Below are 22,328 nucleotides of genomic sequence, written 5' to 3'. Positions count from 1 at the left end.
TTACCAAAATAAATATATAAACATATAATATAAAAATAATATAAAAACGTCCCAATGTTTTATCAAATTAATGTCAAAGATGGAAGAAACAAAAGACAGATCTCAAACAAACACATTCAATACATTACTGAATGAGTACAGTTTTGCATTTTGCCAACAAATTTGAACATGAACCAAACATTTCATGAAATAAGTCGTGTGACGAATCCGCATAAATTCACAGTTGACACCCATCATGTAGTGACAGACTCAAATCCTGTAGTGACAACATGTGGTTTGTTCGAGTGGTGTTGCTCTACCTAACTGTCCAAGATGGTGGATCCACTTGCGCATGCGCAACTCAAATCCACAGTTGACTCAAATCCTGTAGTGACTACATGAATGTATCATAAAAGCTGGATAGGGCTCCGCCACTCAGCCTTGCAGTCAATTTTTCCCAGTGGCCACTTGCGGTATTGTATTGTAAATTTCCCTTGCAGCCCAATAAGCATTTTCCCCATAGACCATCATTGTAAAATAGACGTCTATAAAACTGTTGACAGGACACCTCAAACTGCAAACAAGGTCAATATGACTCTTTCTTTTATGAATATTTGATGCATGGAGGTTTTATACTTGTAAAACTTTCCTTGAGCCAAGAATGTATGGTCACAATTTAAAGTCTATGGGCTGAGCAGGAACTCACGGACGGAGCCATTAGGAGAAACACTACTGCGCATATTCAGTGGGCCGCACAATGCAGAAGCAAACCTTGAAGCTAAAAAGTTTTTTTGGTGTATGCACTGGCTGAGCAATAGTCCAATATCCAGCTCTTATGATACATCCATGAGTGACAGTCACAACAGGGTCTGTTGCGACGAACTTGTGCTAGCATGTTGCCATGAGACTAGCATGTTAGCGATTAGCTTGCCAGCTAGTAGTTCACCAACTAGCCTTCCAAGTAGTCTCTACGTTGCCAAGCTTCTACAAACAAATATTTAGTGAGGATGGGAATTGTTGCTGCCATGCTCTGAAACAGCTTGCTCTAAAAACATGCTACATGCTCTTTACACATATAAGTAGCCAGCAGAAATTCACATCAGTGAGTTGTGTGTGTGAGCGGGTACCTGCTCTGCTGCAGCCTCTCATGTAGATGATTCATTAGATGGCACCTAGGTTTTCACAACACTTCTCTGTCCACTTCACTCCAATTATTCTTAACAAGTGCTCACTTGGAGGTCATCATTATGCCAAACTGCCCCCCCACTCACTGTCTTTTCAAGAGCCACAGTAGAGGTGTGAAACATTATGTGCTCATCTTCCTGCAACTTGGTCTTTCCTTTTTTATCCACAATTACATATGCTGAGCCTGATTAGATGGAAGATCAAACTAATAACAACATGACTCTCCAATTAATAATCCAAGCTCAGTTCTTTCATAATGTCACTGTGTTTCCGTCAGTACATCTGCAAATATCACATTGTTGTTAGATGACATTTCTTCTATACCCTGAAGCACCATGTACAACTGAGAAAGAAGGGTGGTTAACTGCCAAGATCATCCACTGTTTGGCTTCTTCAGCTGGGCTGCAGAGGCACACAGTACTGAAATCCACAATCTTGCAACAATGTAAATTAGAGCCATTATAGAAATGAAAAGCATTTGGTTGCATTATTCTAATTAGATTGTCAGATGAGTTCCATAATGTATTGTCAAAATTCGGAATTTGTTTTTGCACATAAACTTTAGCCTGCATTATCAAGTCAGTGAAAACACTATTGTTTACCTTTTCTCTTGGGTTGCAGAGATTCATTAATTCAGAGCTTCAGCATATTTGTCTTGGTACAAAAATAGGTGTAATAAGAGAAAGAGACTCATCAGAATATCATTAGTAGAATGCTACTCGGTATTGGTGATTGTTTCAGCTTATTAGCTCCTTAGTGTATGTGTGTTGCCTCAAAGGTTTAAACATCAAAATCCACAGCTACTGCTATGCAGGTGATAAAAAGGGGTTTTGCTATTCTAGCTAACTTGCCGTGTGAACACTGGCAGGGATGATAAAGTGATAAAGGATTGCCAGATGCATGTTCTGTTTCATAATGGTCTCTATTCAAATCACTGCAGCTGCAGTTATTTCAGAAAAAAACTTGATGTATTTATACCTACTCAAATCAAAGTGATCCATATGTAAACCATGACAGGTGTTAAATGCTTTCAACAACCTAATTGTATTTTCTTTTTAAACTAGCGCTCATTTATTACACAGTTGTCGTAACATGTTTGTCAGCCCATCAGAGTGCTGTGACAATTTAATGCTTTACAAGCCAAACAGCAGTGGAAATTGGCTTAAATTTCCATCAAATACAGCTTGCTTGTTTGTCATTTTTCTTTATCAAAATGCAGTCATGTTCTATGTTTGTTCAGCACCTATGCAAAGCCTTTATCTATCATACAAAACTATACTGAGCAAAAGGTGTGCTTGGCTTAACTGCCTGAGACTAACGAGCATATTTGAGGTGCTGTTGTTTCGCTCGGAAGACGGTCTTCTTTTGATCTGAGCAATAATCTGTCTCTCAGAGTCTGCGAGCTATTTACAGAGGAGATTTATTTCACTGATTCTCTGTGTACAATGAAGCATCTGCTCTTGCCAGCTCAGGTAGATGGGGGCTGTTTCAGACAGAGGCTCACCAAATATGTGCTAGTTCCTCTCAAACACAAAGACGAAGAAAAAAATCTATTTATAGTCTGCTGAGTGTCCACTGTATGCTGGTAGGTGTGTGTAATGGGAAGAAAATGCCCATTTATAAGCATATCCCTCCTGCTTTCTTGTCAATGCTGCAGTAAAAATACCACAGGAGTAAACTTTTGTCCATTTTCTATCAACAGTAGACACAACAGTGTTTTCATCTGTTCCAGTGTGACTACAAATAGTATAAAAGTGCTACGAGTGGAATTTTCCAGTGGATTTGTCTTTGCTTTTTATCTCCCAGCTCCAAAGTGAATTACAACAGCCCTGAACAGTGAGAGACAGGCCTTGAGAGATTCCTAGGCAGAAACAGTAGAGGTCAAGGTATGAGAGCAATGCCATAAGCATGAGTTGAAATTCTGCTGCTGCTTCTCCCACAGGCTTTGCTCTCACTTCCCCACTTTCTATCTCTCTGTCTTTGTCTCTCTGTCTCCCTCCCTCTCTCTCGTTTTCCTCTTTCTCTCCTGTGCACATTCCCTCTCTGTCTTCCCGTCTGTTTCTCACTCTCACTGCCATTTCTTTTTAACACCTCTTTCAACTTCTTTTTCCCTCTCGCAGTCTTCAGTTCTCTCTGCACTGGTGTGGGAGTCAGTGCAGTCACGTATGGTTCTTGTAAAACAAACTCAAGAGCTCCTGTTTACAAGGAGGTCATGATTCATTTAAGTATATAATAATGCAATTGAACATACAGTCGACTGCCAAGAATAATTTGTCACCTAAATCAGGATCACTAAAGTAAAGAATTGTACTCTATGCTCACATAAATCAAGGCAAGTCTTTTTTATATAGTTAAAATCAAAACTGTACAACATAGCACAGCCTCTTTTCTCAGATTCTCTTTTTATATTCTAAGAAGTGGTTGCCATCCATTGTTGGAAGTTATATTTATGCATGCGTTTTCTCATCTTTGCATCAGCTGATGTTGTATTTGAAAACTTAAGTGCCAGGGCTGCAGCCAGATTTTAGAAATATTGAGCTAACGAGTCCAGATTCCTTTCTGTGTTCAATATCACTGTACTGTATTAATTGTTCGAGTAATACATTAATTTGGCTCATCTTTACAACCGGTCCCAGTAATCATTCTAATTATTCACCAGCTGAATAATGTCAAGGTAAATTAATTTCCTGATTCAAAAACCTGATTCAGGAAGCTCCAAATGTAGGAAGCACAAAATAATTAGTAATACAGAAAATAACATTAAAGAAAGTCTCCAGGTTGCATATTTTGTGTGACAGTAAAAGTGGCACTGCTAGATAAATTCCTCCTGTATACAGTGAGGATCACTGGGTGCATGGACAGCATTGACTGAACAAACTGAAGCTGGAGGTCTCCATCAAACTTATTTTACCAGCAACCCCCAATATGGCTACTGTAGGGGAGAACTGTGACAAAGGATTAAAGGGAGTCAATATCATTTTCTGGTGGCTATGGTAAAGAAAAACCGATTACTGTGCTATGAAGATTTTTTTGATGCTTCTAACAGGCGATTATTTATTTATCTGAGGGGACTGAAATTTGCCATGTAATCATTTTCTAAAGTATGTTATATATTGAAGTGTAATTTCACCGTTGTTATTGTGGTTGTTATGTCAATGTTGAATGTTGCCTGCATTAAAAATGCAACGATTTATCAGACATGCACAGCACTGACTGAGAAAAGGATGTTTTCCTGCTGTCTGCTGCAGTGTGTTACCTAATGTAATTCCACAGGTAAAAAACAGTGTTCACTGTTTTAAGAGTTGACCTGAAAACCTTTCAATTAGTTTATTAGAATGAAATATGTCAGTGAGCACTGGGTTTCTGTGTCAACCAGCACGCCAGCATTAACTTATTAGCCTGTGTTATAGATCCTTATATATGGTTTGAGACTATTTTCCAAAAGATTAGACTGTGTTTTTGTTTATTGCTCAATTTTTTGAGACTTAAAAGGCAAGACAGATTACTGCCTTTTTTTTCTTACATAAATCACTTACACAGTTTTTGGAAGACTGCCTTAGACTGACTCCTGCCTGTTGCCAGTCTGTGCGTCAGGTGTAATTTTAGCATTTAGCTAGTAAGTTGCATGTTAGTTATTCAAATAATAAAATAAAACAATCATTCTGAAGTCTCCACCTGTGCAATGATAACATCACTTTATGGTTCTTGTTGTCATAATTTAAATTCATAAAATCATAAAATTCAATTTTAAAGCCCTTGCACCCAAAAACACAATACGATCGTCCCATTACTGTCACATCACAAGAGATCTGTTTATATTGTTATCAGTGTGAAATTGTTATTGAAGTTTAAAAGCAAAAATTATAAAATCTGATTTATGATCAATTTAACAAATTATAATCACAATTTACTGTTATATTGGTTAGTATTTGACTTTATTATCGGTTTTATTGAAGCAACTGTGGGGAAAATCACCCTCTCTGTCCAAAGACTTAATTTCACAGGAGTCATCGTAGACTGAGAGAAGGAAGAGGAAGTGCAGAGAATCAGATAGATTAAATGTGCATTTAATAAAAGGTGCCATGGAAAAGCATTGGCTCTGGCTAAGACAACATATAATATGTAATATGTATTGTAACACTCTGGCCGCCTCTCCCCCGGATTTTGCATTGGTGGAGCAGTTGTTGTTCCCTCTGTTTGTTTTCCCAGTTTTAAGTCTCACATTACTGTGCTACAAAATGTTAATTTAAGTGGACAGAAACTGAATAAATTCAGTTTAATTGTATTTAGTTTTAATTATTTAAATACTGTTAAAGAGCTGAACTGCAAAGCCACCAAGAGCTGTTTCAACATATTATTTTTCGTGCTATTCATGCCTGCAGGCAGTTGGTCTGCTCGGAGAGAGTTAATAGGCATGCATTACAGGTACTCATGGTAGGAAATGTACGAAAATTGGTGAAACTTTGCTGATGTATACAGTGGGTGAGCAGCTCTAATTGGAATAAATGGGGCTGATGTGTTAGGAATCATCCTGCATGTCTTCCATTTATCATCCATGGGGATCATAAGTGTGAGGATTCATATTATTCCCATAGATCCCATCCAACCAGTAGTGCAGCAACAAAGACATGATCCCTTACTGGCGACCCACATGTGAACAATGGCAGTTGTGAATGGTGCTTTGGGAGTGTTTTTGTCGGATCTTCACATGTCCTCTGTACATTATGATTATAGAATTCAGGTTGAAAATATCCAAGTGACATCCTCCTTATTTACTGTAATACAACATTGGCATACATCCTTTTTTTATGATACAGCTGCTACCTTTAAATTTTTGAAGCTGTATTGCGTCATATCATGCTACAGCCTGCCTAATAACTGCCATAGGCTGTGCTGTGAATTATATGAGGTGCTCAGCAGGAGGAGTCCTCTGTGCATGTGTGCCTTTTGTAATGCTAATGAAAATTATTACGTGCTCTTCAGGCCACCCATGTGTGAAGAAAATACAGAGTGTGCTTATGTGTATGCATACCAGGCAGTAGGGTAGAAGTCATGTTTGGATGAGAACCTTCACATACCAGACAACAACTTTGTGTCTTTGTATATTAGTATATTAGATTGTGTATATTAGGATTTATTAAATTATTATTATTAGTAGTAGTAGTATTACTGTTATCATTATTATTGTTAATGGGAACCACGCAGTAAAGCCCCAGACATGCTACATGCATGTATGCAAATGCAAATAGCAACATCTAGCTCAGCTGGCACAAACTCTAGTGAACATGTGTGAAGAAGAGGTGACAAAGTTCAGCTAGAGCTTTGTCAAACTGGTCAGCAGGATTGCTCTGAGCAGAAGTGAGCCCAAACAATAGAGGTCAGCTTTCTCATGCTGTTTCATGATATAGTGACCCTGGCTATAACGCTCAGACTGCAGCAGCAATGTAGGACTGAACTAAACATAACTGGCCTAACAAATGACACATAGGGAGGGTTTATATACACAGAATCTAGCCTAGACAGAAATCCAGGGAGGCAGGAATACACAATTAATTCTATATTAACCTCCGTGTAAAGGAAAATCAGAGATTTCTTTTTAAATGCATTATGCATGTTAGAAAATAATTACTGAAAACACGTGAAAAGACTGTGAACTATGTAGTACTGAATTGTGGAGTCAGAGCGTTAAACTGTTTTTCATCATTTCTGTGTTCAGGATTTTTTGGGCGGGCCGGAAATGGTGGCTCAATGACATAGAGGGGTTACTCGCATGACTCCTCCCCTACTATATAAACACTAGAGTGCACATACTAATAGATACTATTTTTACACCTGGTAGTTTTACAAACTTTATTCAGAGACAACTGGTATTCACTTTGGATAATCTGCTGTTACTGGTGAATGGGGCTATTTTCAGTCAACGTTAGCGGACAAGGAGATATTTTAGACTCAGCTGAAGCGTCTGTTTCAAGCGGCTTCGGCTTCAGCACTGGTTGTTCGGCTGGGAAGATGGGTGGAGTCAACAGATGCAGCTCTGGCAGTGGCAGCCCAGGGCTTCGGCCTCTTGCGGCCAGGAGATACCCGGGCAGTGGGAGAGCATTTACCGGGCAGCACTTCACCAAAAAGCACAGCGTGAGAGGCAATTGCTCCAAGGGTGATGGCCACAATGAAGTTGCTTTTCAGGACTGAAGTGAGTAATGTTAAGTGCATCGAACTCCATTGAAAAAAATGACAATTTAACATCATGATGATTGGTGATAGATCGCTTGTTAACTAGTCACTTAAGTTACATTTTTACTGAAACAAGTCCACATTTACCTACAAAATAGGTCCAAAATTAAACAGTGGCTCCTAATGTTACTTTATTTTTGAAATATCATCCATGTCGCTTGCCTTACACCTACGAACAAGACCTATTTTAAATTGTGTATTTTTATATGGGAGGTTGGTATTAGCGTTGTTAACTCAGAGGCTGTTCAGTTGGGCCGTGGTTTTAACGCCTTCAGCGGAAAAATCAGACAGAATATAAAATGTTATTTATGCAAATTGTTGCAATTCTTAGAATTGTCCTTGATTTTCTAAAGGCGTCTAAGCAACTCTAATTCAAAGAATGTTTACATTTATTAACAAACCTGGTTCTTATAAAATAGCAGTTATTAAAAGACATGAGGGGGTGTAGATGTTATACTTGCTTGGGAAAACTGTCTGATTTAAAAAAAATTTAAAAAAAAAAAAGCCCCTGTGATATTTATTTGAACACTGATGTTTATGTTTTTGTTAGTCCATAGTTGTATGATATGGAATGATGGATTGATATGGGAAAATATAAAAGCTTAAATGGAAGCCTGTAAAGTATATAGGTAACACATGAGTCTTATTTTTGTTATTATTGTTCCTTTTTTGCATATGAAGTTTCCCCAGGATATATAAGGTTGTGTGTAGCTTGCTGTTGTTGTCTTGTCTGTATGACATGGACTCAGCTAAATAATTCTTTATACTTCTCTTTGTTACATCTGTATATTTTGGTTTGCATACTGTTAACTGTATAAGTTACTCTTGGTGTTATCTTCTTATTAGATATGATAAAATAAAGATTCATATTCTATATAGCTACCAGAATACACAATATCAACTAAATAAGTAAAATAAATGGTAGATGTATTTATCAGGTTCTTATAGCCTGCACAGGCCTTCAAGACCAGTGTCATAGCCTTCTTTAACGTGCATCTAGTCTCATCATTAAACAAAGACACTTAAACATCTTACTAGCAAAAATTTTACCTGTTGTTTCCTATTATTGTTTTTGGACTTAAGTTAGTTTTATGTCATGGTATGTATACATGCTTTCTGCTGCAGTGTTGCTGTATACATGCTTTCTGCTGCAGTTTTGCTGAACTGGTCTTCCACTCAACTTTGCAAATATCCTGCTATGCAACATACCACTTTCAATCTAACATGTTTAATAACAATAACAGTGATAATGAAGAATAGGATACAATTCCCACACTTCCCTTTATTATGGGATACCCTCTCATACATCAATCACTAGAGCCAGAGATGATTTAAAACTACAGTATAGAAAATTACCTACACTTGTTGTGAATAACATTAATAATTCCTCCATTTATGCCCATCTATTTAACATGACTTGACTGACTTAGTTTGGGAAACCAAAGCCATTTAATTGTCTCCTTCATCCTTGTTCATACCACATTCTGCTCTAAGCTATTACATCCAATTTCCACCCTGATGATTATTATGTAGTAGATACTAATAGAATAATGGTGGGAGAATAGGAGAGTGCAGAGGTAATTAGGAAGCACTGGGTCATCTCGTTTGCCCAGAGGAGGATGCAGAGGGAATTACCTGGTCCGCAGACAGAGGAGACTGGAGGAGCGAAGAAGAAAGAGAGAGTAGAAAGAAAGAATCAGATATAAATGTGGAGGAGATTAAAGAAAGAAAGCAGAAGAGAGAGATGAAGAAAGGAACAGAGAGGGACCCAAGACATGGTGTAGGATGGAGACTGAAAAAGAGAGAGAAAGGCGACAAGAGAGGATAAGAGAGAAATGAGACTTGTTTCATTTAAAAATGATGGAATGTGCGCCCGCCCCAGAGCTCTGTTCAATAAGCCGCCTTCTGTTGTTGAGCTCTGGAGGAGACAGGGAGGAGAAGAAGGGAATGTGTGTGTGTGTGTGACCATGTGTATGGAGTGCGTATATCCAATCCATAATTCCATAAAGAGTATTAGTCCGCCTACTCTGCCGCCTTCAATGCTGTTCACTCATTCGACTGCATGACTGATTATGATCAAAGAAAGATTAACAGATGGATCTCTACAGTCATACATACAAAAAAGTAACGTTTATGCTGATGACATTCTGTTATTTGAGCCAAGTGTTGCTGTTTTTGTAATTAATCAATTAATAAACAGCTTTGGTTTATTTTTAGCCTTAAAACATTTCCAGTACTAGTAGGGAGATAAAGGCAGTCCAATGACAAGCAGACATTAATCTTAACTTTATAGACACAACTTTGGTTATTTTTATCCCACATGATTTAACAATTTTTAGTGTAAAGTAGTATAATTTGACAATAGCAACAGAAAAGATCTGATAACCTTCACAAAAATCATCTGCGGTTCAGAGTTATTAAGAGTTATTCAAAGGATATTTTCCACAGTAATTAAAGGGCCAGTTCATAAAAATCATGAGAAACATATTTTCTCATTGATAGGGGCATCTACTAATATTGAAAAACTGTAAAACATCTGCCTTCACCCCACCACAATGGTGGTAAATTTCCATTGTGGTGCTCAAACATTGAAGAAATAGCCTTACTGTTCTAATTCAAAAACAATTGGCTTTTCAAGAAAACAATATTCTGCTTACTAATCCACACGCCGTGCTTTCAACAGTTGTCATGGGAACTATTTCTTCACTACAAAGTAGTTTCAAATAAAGATGTTAAACTGTAAAAACTCGGCACACCCACACAGGTGTTTTCACTTGTTCAGGCTGATTAAACCTCTGTTCAGGTTGAGGTTCAGTGGAGCTAGAGGTTGCTGGAATTACAGGAGACCACTAAAGAACATAAACCAATGAGAATGATAGACGTGTAGCTCTCCCTAGTCTCTGTAAGAGAGATTTAAATCAAACACTGTATATACACACCCACACTGTCTTCAGGTCTAATCAGGCACAGTAAGAGAAAACACCTGTGTGGGTGGATCATTTATATGTTGGGCCTTTAATGAGGAGATCTACCTCAGAGCCAAATATTCAAAAATGTAATTCACCATCACAAGGCAATGAAAATTTGTGTTTGATGTGGCTCAAAATGTCTCAAAACCTCAGTCATTAAAACTATACATGGTTAGATACCAACAGGGATAATTAAGCTGACCATTTAAGATATGTAGGATATATACAGGGGTCTTATGACAATCAGTAGAAAAAGAAAAATGCAGTGCTAATCTGCTGTCAATTGCTTTATTAATTTTACTGTCTTTTAATGAAATGTTACTGTAGCCTCATTACGTTGTGCAGCTGTAATATGAAGAAAAAAAATATTGTATTGGATTTGGTTGGTATATTTTCATATACTCAGTATTAAAAGACTGTGACTGTCCCACAAGACATGTTAACAGTCACTTCAAAGAGAGAGTCTGACCTCTTAGGCCCCTGGGCCTTTGCTTTTCCTACTGTTACAAGTGCACATTAATCAATCATTTATTCAGTTTTTAACGTCAAGATTTAGCTCAAGGGAAAACAATGCACAGATGTTTCTGCTGCACCTTTTTCAGTGTGCAATAGTCCTTCAGTTTCATAGTTAAGTCCTTTTAACCTTTCACCTACAACTGTTAATAAACTTATTACCAACAGGTGCACCAAGTGGCTACTTGTAGTCAGAGGCAGCCTGCCTTAGAGCAAGAATTCCTCCCAACATTCAGGGTTTGTCCCCTATACCCACACTTGTGGTCTTGAGCACTTAATGCATGATCATGCACTGGCAGTTAGTAGGCAAGTGCATCCCATGTCTGAAATATACCAATGCACACTACACTTAACCCACACTTGATACACACTTCTCCTAATACCACTTTGAAGTCGTACTCAGAGTCAAGTGTATCCCACAATTCACTATAGTATATAGCTGGTTGAAGGACTAACAATAATTTACAGACGAGAAGAAGTTCAAGTGTATGACATGTTGGATTCAGCATGAATCTGTTCTTGGTGACAATGATAGGAGTAATATCTCATATCTGACATTCTCAAGACAAATATTAAATATCATATCCATTGTCAAAGATCTTGAGAAATATGTTCCAGTCATAAATAATGTTTTCAGACAGAAACCATTCAAAACAATATCATGCTATGTCTCTTTTAAGTACAGTAAACCTACATGCTTCTAGATCGCACTCTATTTAATTGCTTTGTATTTCTCCTCTCAGCTCCTCTCAGTGTCCGTTTTGCTGCTGTCATCTGACTGTGACTGCTTGGTTGATCCTACTCCAACAACTCATCTGAGCTAGATTGTGCCATATGGACAATTATTAAACAACAAAACAATCAAAGCAATATCTGTAGTGCACTATAATGACTTTGGTGACATGTACCCCATCTTTCCTTGTTTCTTTTTGGTTCAAGTCTGTTGTGAAAAAGGCCTATTTGGCAATGTGTCTGTATTATCTCTCTGGGAATATTACTGTATAGCCAAATATAGATGGAAAGAAGTTTATGTTTATGTACAAGCAGCAAATGAATGCATGCATTTTGATGAGTTGATTTACATTTGTAGGACATGAATCTAATTAGATAATTATTAATAGAATCTATTCAGTGAGAGTGATCAAGGTGACCCCAAACCTGCTCTCAGTATGAAACAGACCTTGCTTAACCCTGCTGGATTATTATTTTCGACCACCATTCCTGCATTATGTATTGAAACATTTAATCAATCAAAAATGTACCAACTATAAATGGCAGCCCCAGCTGCTGGATTCACCTCCGCTTCACTGAGGTCACAGCTTGGCTCTGCAGGACATCATACCTAATTCTGACTGCACCATTTGCTCCCTCGGCCCGGTACCTACACCTCTCTTTAAATCTTGTTCCACCATCTTGTCTCAGTTCATCTCCACATGCATCAACAAATCTTCGCAGACAGGTGAGGTGCCCGCTGCCTTTAAAATAGCAGCTCTGAGTTCAATCCTGAGGAAATCTAACCTCAATCAAGACTCTTGCTCAAACCACACAAAGCCACCCCCGACCTACTCTTTCCCACCAAAATGTTACAGCATGCTGCTCCAGTCACAGCTGTCCAAAAAAGAACTTGATAAAACATGTTAGTGGGTATTGGCTCACAGCAGCACAGAAATTGTGTTGAATGAAGCTTTTCCATGACTGACTAATGGCTGGCAGCTCAGCTTCAAGTTTCTTTTTCATTTTATTACAACCCTCCATCAATGTGTCCCGAAATGGTTTTCATTTGTAGCAATATGTATGTGTGAATATGTTTTTACTTTAAAATGTGAAAGTGCAAATTTCACAACTTGTTATAAGTAGTGCAGGATTTTAGAGGCTGCAGCAATGAGTGGTGTTTTCATAAGAGGAGAAAGAAATCTAGAAACATACTGTTCCTATAATTTTCTCTGACTATATGTTTATCATCACGTACGCCCATACAGGACTTTGTACAAATACAAGTTCCTTTGTGCACATACCCACATGTTTTTTAACGGATAGAGATTTAACCGTATAAAAGACCCCAGTCTCTATTCTCCTGTTTCCTTGAATTATGTGACAACACCAAAAATCCTAGAAAGGTGTTATTTCATGTGTCAAATAGCTTTTTCCAACTATTGTTGACTCTTGAATTGCACATTGTAACTGAATGCACCACGTTCACAATATGTGTACACTTCCAACTGCGTGACAAAATCATAAATCCATGTTAGTCACTCGTATGCTAAGCTACAGTATAATGTGGCACCAACAAACAACACAACAAAAACAATATGAGAAGATATGCTTTCTAATTATTTATTTATGGCTTATTTAAGTTATTTTGTCAAATGATTTCTCGCTATCATATATCAAATACCCTTAAGGGATATGACTCATACAGTCAAGATTTATTTTTTCATTTAGTGACATTTCTGCAGTGTCTTGTTTGTAGGGATGATGGGGGTGGTTCAGTGTCTTTGTTAAACAAGATTTATTCACAGTAACGGCACAACGGAGAAAGAATGCAAAAGGAAGCAAAGAGAGTTTAGGTGTTGAAGATATTGAGGCAGACACAAACACTCCACAGTATGGAGCAAAACTAGATGGAAACATGATGCAAAATAACAACAGCAGACCGCAAAACACAATAAATACATGAATGCAAAAGAAAGGAGGAGGCACAACACTGCATACACACTGCATCTTATTTTTTCCACCAGATTTTAGGGAATCTTAAAGGACGCAAAGGGAAGGCAAAAGCACAAAAATGACGCACATTAGAATGATCATGAACAGAAGATAAGCTCAGTTAGGAGATCAAAGGCAGGTTTTGAGGATGGGAAACAGATTCAGATGTACAGTGGGGATGAATCCTTCCAGTTTAAGGGATTTTTTTTTTTTGCTCATTCCAGTCACTGGGCACCACAGACTGCAATACAGGGCTGAAACTGACAAATTCAGCAAACTCATCTGTGAAACCTATTCTGTATATGCCGCGTCATGCTTTTCACTGACCCAATCAGGCACGAATAATTGGTCCACAAGCTCACTTTCTCTCAAACATACAACGTTAAATGCCCTCCCCAGTTTCTTTTCAGATACATTTTAAAACAAGTTTTCCAAGTTTTTTGTTCTGTAATTATCATGTCAATCTGATATTAGTTACATGTGCACTTATAAATGGTAAATATTACTTCCTTTCGTGTATTTAATGTTCGTTTTTAAAGTCTCTCCAGATTTGTTCCTGCAAAAGAGAGCAGCTTTTTTAAATGTATTGTTTCTCACTAGCTAGAAGGAAGTTGAGTGTTAGACTCGTGGCTCTGAGCCTCAGTGACACTGACACTTTTCACTCCTTCCAGGGGTGCACTGGGAATTTTCCACTCTTGACTCTTTGACAGACAAAGACGAAATCCGAAACAAATATATCAAGCAGTTCCACATGTAGTTATTCATCAAACACAACAAGTCTAATTGGTCTTTTAAAGGGCAGTCACAGTGGGAGTGTGGAGATCAGGTCTTGATTGCTGCAATTTGGTAATTAGGCAAAGGCAAAATGAAAAATGCACAAATTTCAGAGCCCTCAATTCAATTGCTTTAAAATGGAAGTCACTCTCATTCCACATTCAATGTGCACTCTATTTCTATACAATCAAAAACAATTCCAGTTGCATACCTGTTATACCTTCAGTTGACTGTGATTGTGATTCTGTGTGGTGAGTTTAGTCTTAGATTCACAAGGGTCCAAATAATGTCCGTAAACAAAAGGTAATTTCGCAAATTTCGCGGCAGAGGAGAGAAGAGATAAAGAACATCCTCCACTGCAGTCTGAAAACACGCCTCAAGACTGCACATCTCCTTCTCCCCTGAATCATATCTTCTCCCCTCTACTGACTCTAATTGCTCTCTCAAAACATCCTTTCTGTCCACAACTTATTCTGTTTCTTTTCTTGTCATTTCAAGCCAACAGGGTCATTTTATGATCACATGGTTATTGCAAGATCCAAAAGGGCCCAACCTTTGTACTTCTTAAGTTTGGTTGCTTGGTCTTCTGGGTATCTGGGAATTGAAGCTTATTACAGTTATTTCACTTTAAGTTACCCTGGGTACAAATATAATATAAATACCAAACATATAAAATGCACATGTAAGGCTTCAAATCCCAAATAATGTCTTTGAATTGCAATTTCCCATGTAATAAACATATATACAATTACAAACAGGTTTTTATGTACAAAACCATATGGGGAGAACAGGGTAAATGGGTCTGCTTTTCACTTTACATGCTAGTATAGCAAAATAAATGTGTATCCAGCTCAGATGATACTTGCTGTGTATAATTAAGGTTGTTGGGCGTCCAACACAAAAACATGAATTTAAAGCAGTTTTAGAAGTATTACCTGTTTTTTGGTGTCTCCAGGGTTAGGGGTAAGTAAGGGACAACTGAAATCCTATGGATGTATAGTAATATGCACAACTCACTCATAAAACAGAAAAAAAAAATGCACATAACAAGATTGCAGAATGTTCTTCTCTTTTGGCCATTTCACCAGAACATGTTCAGCTGCCACCTGTTGGATTTCAGGCACAGATGATGTGTCTCCACATAAAATGTCCCAGTTTTAGATTCCAAATTTACCTTAATTTACTTCAACATAATCTGCCGATATTTGTTCTTGTTTATATAAGGAAAATACACAGATATGCTCAACAGGTTTGTGTTGTGTGTGTACAGTACAGTATATATATTATGTATCTGATATTACCATCAGGGAGACTGATCCCTCATCTCTGATCAAATCATCATACATCTGCTCTGCGACATTTAAAAATCCCACTTTACCAAACATTTGCAAACTTAAAGTTCATTTCATTACAATGTAAAACATTAAATATTATTAGATGAACAAAACTGCTTCACACAGCAACTCTACTCCATAATTCGTTAATGAATTCATATTGTATATAATACTAAAGTCTCATGTGTATCTAATTCCATTTACATGCATGTTCATGATATCTTCACCCAACATCTGACACAGCACAAATAAAATGTTCTGACATGGATTTTCTTTTTTTCTTTTCTTTTTTTACCTCATATTCTATTCTATCAGAAATACAGAAATGAATTAAATTTATGAGCATGTTAATATTTTTCAATAGAAGCTCAACCTACCCATTTTCAGCTCTGTTCAGCACTTAGCTTCAGTTTTAAGGACGAAATGGGCAAGCGAAAAATGTATTTGTATTTTTTTTCCTTACACCACAATCAGTTTTTAGCAGCTAACAATGAATGATAGGATGCTTTTCTTGCACTGTATTGCTCTTTCCTCTTGCTCACTTTTCAAACAGGGAAATTGAATACCACTTTGTCATCGTAAATAGTTGAAGAAGATCATCTATGTGCATGGCCCTGAGGTGAGTGGTCAAAGTCATACAGTCCACTCACTAAAAAGAAGAAAAAAAAGAAAGGAAAAACTCCCTTGTTTTCTTGCAAATTGGATGGATGTTTTGTTCTTTGATAGATTTATGAGAACAATCATAACTTGACCGACTACCATATTAACCTACTTTTTGATCTCTTCGCCTTCATTTCATGCAGCTTTTTTATTTTTTACCATGGGTACACTTTTGATTTCATCTAATAAAAAGTCTAGTAAGCAGTGATGTTAATAATAATAAAATAAGCTGATGCAGTATCACACCACATATCTTGCTGGAGGCAAAGAAATATATTTTTATGGTGTAATTTAACTGAACTATTGATTACTTTCTGTCTTTCCTTCTTGAGAATGCACAGTAGCTGAGTCACAATGAAGATGGGTAATGGCAGATAAAGAATATCAAGCTCAGAAACAATATAGTGAGTAGATGGTATGTAAAGGCGAAATGCCATCAGGATGCCTTTGAACCATCACTTGAAACAGGAAGAGCTTGAGCTTCAGATACGTCATTGACCTACAGGGAATGTAGCGAGCTGTTCTGACAGACGTGCATTTCACCTTGGGAGCAACACAAAGTGTTGTAGGACTCGCTAAGCTGCTTAGCAGGATACTTGATTCGCGCCACGCTCTGCAAAAAGTAATACTAGCTCTAAAAAATGGTGATCTGTCTCATTTTTTACATATGAATTTCAATATGCCCAAGCACAGCATATCATATTCTGAATTGCTGATTGATTTTGTTACTTGACAATGACATACTGATGATAGTTAGAAAGGATGTAGCAATTCCAGTTACAAGCAAGAATGCAGTTGTATTGAGGAAACACAGACACCATTTTAAGGAAATTCAAATAGACAAATTTCTCCTCAGCCTGGATGTGAATTTGGTAATATGGATAACTAGGAACAACCAACTCATGCTTACAGTTGATGCATAAATTGCCCATCTTTGTTGCCTCAAAAGGTTGTCTGTGTAGTTCTGGCTTAAAGGTGCTATTTAGGCATAGCAACACTTTAGTCAGTGTAGGTAAATCTGGTATTTCACAGTGTGATTAGCCTTGGCTGTCATGAATACCAGATTATGATGTGGACTGTCATAAAACCCCTCACTCAATAACACCAGCACATTTTTTAATACCACCAGCACATTTCTAAGTATCTCCTCCACACTTACAATCAAACACACCATTTTTCCTCTCAAAAAAAGGTGTTTAACTCATTTTTTTTTCTCCTCTGTGGAGTGAATCAAAAAGCTAGCGTTTGCTTATTCTCTCCTCCTCTCTCTCAATCAGCAATTTTTCCCTTTGATCTTTTATTCATATGATTAAGTCTGTGTATCACCAGACTGTTCATTCTACATTTCAATATATGATGAGACCATCTTTGAAGTTGGGTATGCTGCAGTGGAGTCACTTTGGCGAACAACTAGATTTTTCTGTCAGTAGTTTTACCAATTATCGTTGGAATGGAAACACTTTCCATCATGTTAATTATCCCATTTAAATGGTCTGACCTTGAGTGTAAACACACACACAAACAGTCCCCTGTGTTGTATGGGGAGCATTCACTGAAATCTTTTCCATCTTAAATGAAAATACTTGAACACTTTAAAGCTTTCTGGTGCACATATTCAAGTAGCTGAGGCTTGTGTCACCCAATATATGTTATCTCTTTCATAAACACATTTGTTTTGTGTATCTAGTTAGATTCACTATTCATTACATTTTTCTTGTTGCTCTGGCTCCTGCGCTACTCAAATCTATTTTTTTCGCCTGCTTATTATAAAGCTTTACCCTTGCATCTCTCCTATGTCTCCTCTCTCCCTATTTTTTTTTCAGTGCCAACAACCTCAATTCATCCTCACTCTGCCCTCCTTTTGCCTGTTCGTCCTTCTCTGTCTTTCTCTTGCTCTCTTCAACTCACATCTGTTTTCTATCTCTCACCTTTATGTTTGCCACCATGCATCAATCAATACCTTTAACCCTTGTCTTCCCTCAACTCCTTGTTCTCCCACCCCCCTTTTCCTCCTTCTCTCTCTTTCTCTCTAGTATTTCAGATTTAACCTCAGAAGATCAAAGATTTAAACATGTTTAGTGTCAGATATGTGAACATAGTACATGAGCAAGCTCAGTCAGCAGGGCTCTGATTGAAACCTATATAGAACCTAATGAGGAAAAGACATCAGAGTGTGGTAAAGGTGGTGAGATTTAAAAAAATAAATAAATAAATAAAAGAAAGAAAGAAAAGAGGAGAGTGAGATGAAACAGTCTACTGTATGTATTCATGTGTAAGCAATAGGTCACGGAGGGGAAAATATTGTGTAATTCATTTTTATGAAGCTTTTCTTAGACTAAAAATGGATCAAAAATGGTTTTGATGTTTTTGATGTCACTTTTTATTCATATTTATTCTGACTGAACCATTTGCTGTGACTCATAGCTCAGAGTGTTGCCCTCAGCTAAAGTGCTAGCATCACACTGATGATAATCTTGCCAGGCATGTCAGTAAAACTGTCAATGCATGTTTTTGTCAATACGCCACCATGTAACCTGCTACAGGAGAAGGCGTGAATGTGCGCTTTTGCGCAATTGTAGGATCCACCTTACATTACACCAAGCACAGTTTATATTGCTGTTAGAGGCAAGCCCACCTTTGTCTTTTATTTTCTCTATTTCAGTCATTTTTCAGTGAGGGGCCATCATACTTGAGCACTGAAATAGACCAAAGATTATCCACACTGCCATGGTGGCTGAAATTAGTAGAAAATAAAATAACACGCTCAATAGTGCTCACATGTACACACAAGCATGAAGAAAAACATACAGTAGTATACATACATTTGATTGGACTCCATAATCTTGAAAGTTTTATTTGAAACATATTTTTTATGCCCTAAACACCCTTCATCACACATACACAAACAATGACTTCATCCTGATCCCCCTGTACCCTCTTACTCACGTGCACACATATCTCCCTTCTAACCCTTTCACCTGCACACACCTTCCCAGTGCCCCTTGGGTGCTGTAGGTAGCAGACCCAGAGCAATGGAGCAACAGAACCCAGCAGTGGATTAGCAGCAGTGTGTGAGAGGCCAGATCCAGACACATTCCTCTGGGGAAGTTAAGCCAGCTAAGCCAACCCCAGTGCTTACTCTATCAGCCCCCTACCAGCTGCACTTTGCCCCAGCACACAAACAGACAAACCCACAAACGAAATATTACCCAGGCATGAAGATTTCAACTTCGATGTATGCAACAGCGCACAGAATCAAAGCACATGTACATGCAAACAGGCATGCACGCACACTTTAGTGTACATCCCCGTAGGGCACATGTGTAATGTACACAAAAATACTCTGACACTTTTATTCACACATGTGCAGGCACTTGTGCATACACATATACAGCATGCACACACACACAGACACACACATTCACAGACACCTGTCTAACCCCCTCGCAAGGCCCCCTCTGGGAGGACAGGAGACCTTTGGCCCACTGTGCAACACAGAAACCTTCCCAGGCGTTAGTCCTCATACGTGGCCGCTACTAATCAGAACATGCTGCCCAGATTCACAAGTACAACAGCCTGAGTCCCTGAGGGGAAAACAGAGTCAACACAGTCAATGTAGCAGTTTGACTGGCTGTTCAGTTGGTTGGCTGGTAATCTGGCTGGTTAGCTGACTGGTTCTGTTCTCCCTGATGCAATGGCCAACACATAAAAATACATTCAACACATGACTTCCCTTTCAGGATGAACTTAAGCGCGCAAATGTTTACACAAACATGCCTCAATACACACAGAAAGCTCAACTGTGCCCGCATCTGTGAGAGCATATATGTGCCATTTGGCATTTATGAACTGTTGATACATAGACGTGGACACACACACACACAGATGCACACAAAAACAACAGGCGGATCAGGCAGGAGGCAGTCTGATTGCTCATCAAGCAGCAAGCAGGAGCTGGCGAGAGGCATCAATATGACTGAAGCCCTCTCTCCTGGGCCCACCTGTCGATTACAGTGGTAAAGACAAGCTGCCTGGTGCCTCAATCCATTCCCAGCAGCCTCCACTGGGCCTGTAGACACCTGAAGAATTCTGATTCCAGGAGGGAATAAGGGACCTTCCACTTCACACTGGCAGATACGCAGTAGTAGTTTTGCTGCATAAACCACTGAGATAAACAACTCTACAGAGAAATGGAGCGAGGATACAAATCTATTGCTCATGGGGTAGTGATTCAGTTTGTATGGGTGGAACGAGATAGATTAATATCAAACTGTCCACACAAACATGTAAAATGAGATTTTCACAAAGCACAACAATACATTCCATTGAACTGGCGAAGTCACAATAAATAGAGAGTAACATGTAATTCACAAAACACAAAGTCCATAAAAGTGCTGCGGCTATTTACAGCTCAAAAATCCCAAATAAATCTCATAGTGTTAGAATTAAACTGCGATATTTATCAGCATCTGGCCTCCAGAACTGAATTATATTTTCTGAATATTTGGCTAAAGGACAACAATCCCAGTGCCTTTATAATTAGACTAGATTAGAGCAGGATCAGGTGGGGTTTTCTATTTATTTTCTCAAGGGAGAGCAGGGCTAAAGGTGAGAGGTTTACCCTGTCTGGCTAACTTAACCTTGGACAGAGAACACAAAATATGCAAAAATCATGGTAATCTGGAAAGCAGATATGCGCTATTGTGAGGAAATTTCTCAAACGAAGAGAAGATGCAAAGGCATTTATTCTCTCTCTCTCTCTCTTTCTCTCTCTCTCTCTCTTTCTTTCTTTCTTTCTTTCTTTCTTTCTTTTTTAACCAAATAAACCCCTCAACTCTTAAGTACAATAACATACAATTAAAAATATATAATACATTCTTATGTGCACAGTGTTTTTAAGCAAGGAATGGTTAAAGCATAATGCCCCAATCAGACAGAGTGGCTTTTTGCAGGTTGCGAGGCGCTCAGCAGCGCAAAAGCAGCGAGCAAAAAGCTTCACTCTCATTGAAAACAATTACAAAAAGCCGCCCCGGGCTGCTAAAAAGCGCTCTGTCTGATCGGGGCCTGTGAGCCTTACAGAAGTGGCCGCGTTTAAGCTCTGTTTTAAAACTTTCAGCACCATGGACAGCTCTCACATTGTAACTGAGCTTGGCTTTTCCTCAAACGTGCTCTGAGTTCATTTTTAAGGTGTCCTCATGAACTCAACCTGTCGACTTCACGGGAATAAATCTCGACAATACTGGGCTACGGGATATTGATTTCTATGGAGGTCATTGCACTTGCTATTATTAATTGGGCACTACTCAAACCCGAAGCTATATGCACCTAAGTGATTCAAACCTTGCCTGATATTCAAGCTCCACTAAAAGCTGCTGATCTCAGAAGAGTGAAACTTTAATTTGTTGGACTATAAGAATACAGAGACTATGTTGGTGAAAAGGGTAGACAGAGCCATAAGCATTATAATCAACAGCTCATGAAGAAACCATATTTGAATGTGTTATAGACCGGATGATGTTCATTGTATGTGCAATCACGGCCTCTCACTCCACTGCTCCCTTTCTCTCTCCGTTTCAAAGTGGAGGTCGGTGACTCTTCCGAAGCTAGATGGCAGAAGAGCCCCACTGCAGCTGAGCTGCGCTTTGCGCCGTCATCATCCCATCTTTGCATTGCAAATTGCCCAACCCCATCACTCCCAATAACGGCTCCGCTCGATCTCCAAAATGAAAATCAGAGTTATGGTGGGATTGCCTACCAGGCGAATTTCTTTCATCAGCTTTCGGGACGGGATGCTGCCTGGCTGAGTCTCACCTAACAACCCCCTCCTCTCCTCCCCCTTCCCCTCACACACCACACACACACACACACACACACACACACACACACACACACACACACACACACACAAACCACATTCTGTCATTAACATAGTTCATTTCTTTCCCAGGATTTACATTCTTCCCATAAAGACGTGCCT

This window comes from Thunnus thynnus, chromosome 10 (genome assembly GCF_963924715.1).
Source record: "Thunnus thynnus chromosome 10, fThuThy2.1, whole genome shotgun sequence".
NCBI classification, from domain to species: Eukaryota; Metazoa; Chordata; class Actinopteri; order Scombriformes; family Scombridae; genus Thunnus; species Thunnus thynnus.
The sequence above is the reverse complement of the archived record's forward strand: the minus strand, read 5'-3'. Positions refer to the sequence as shown.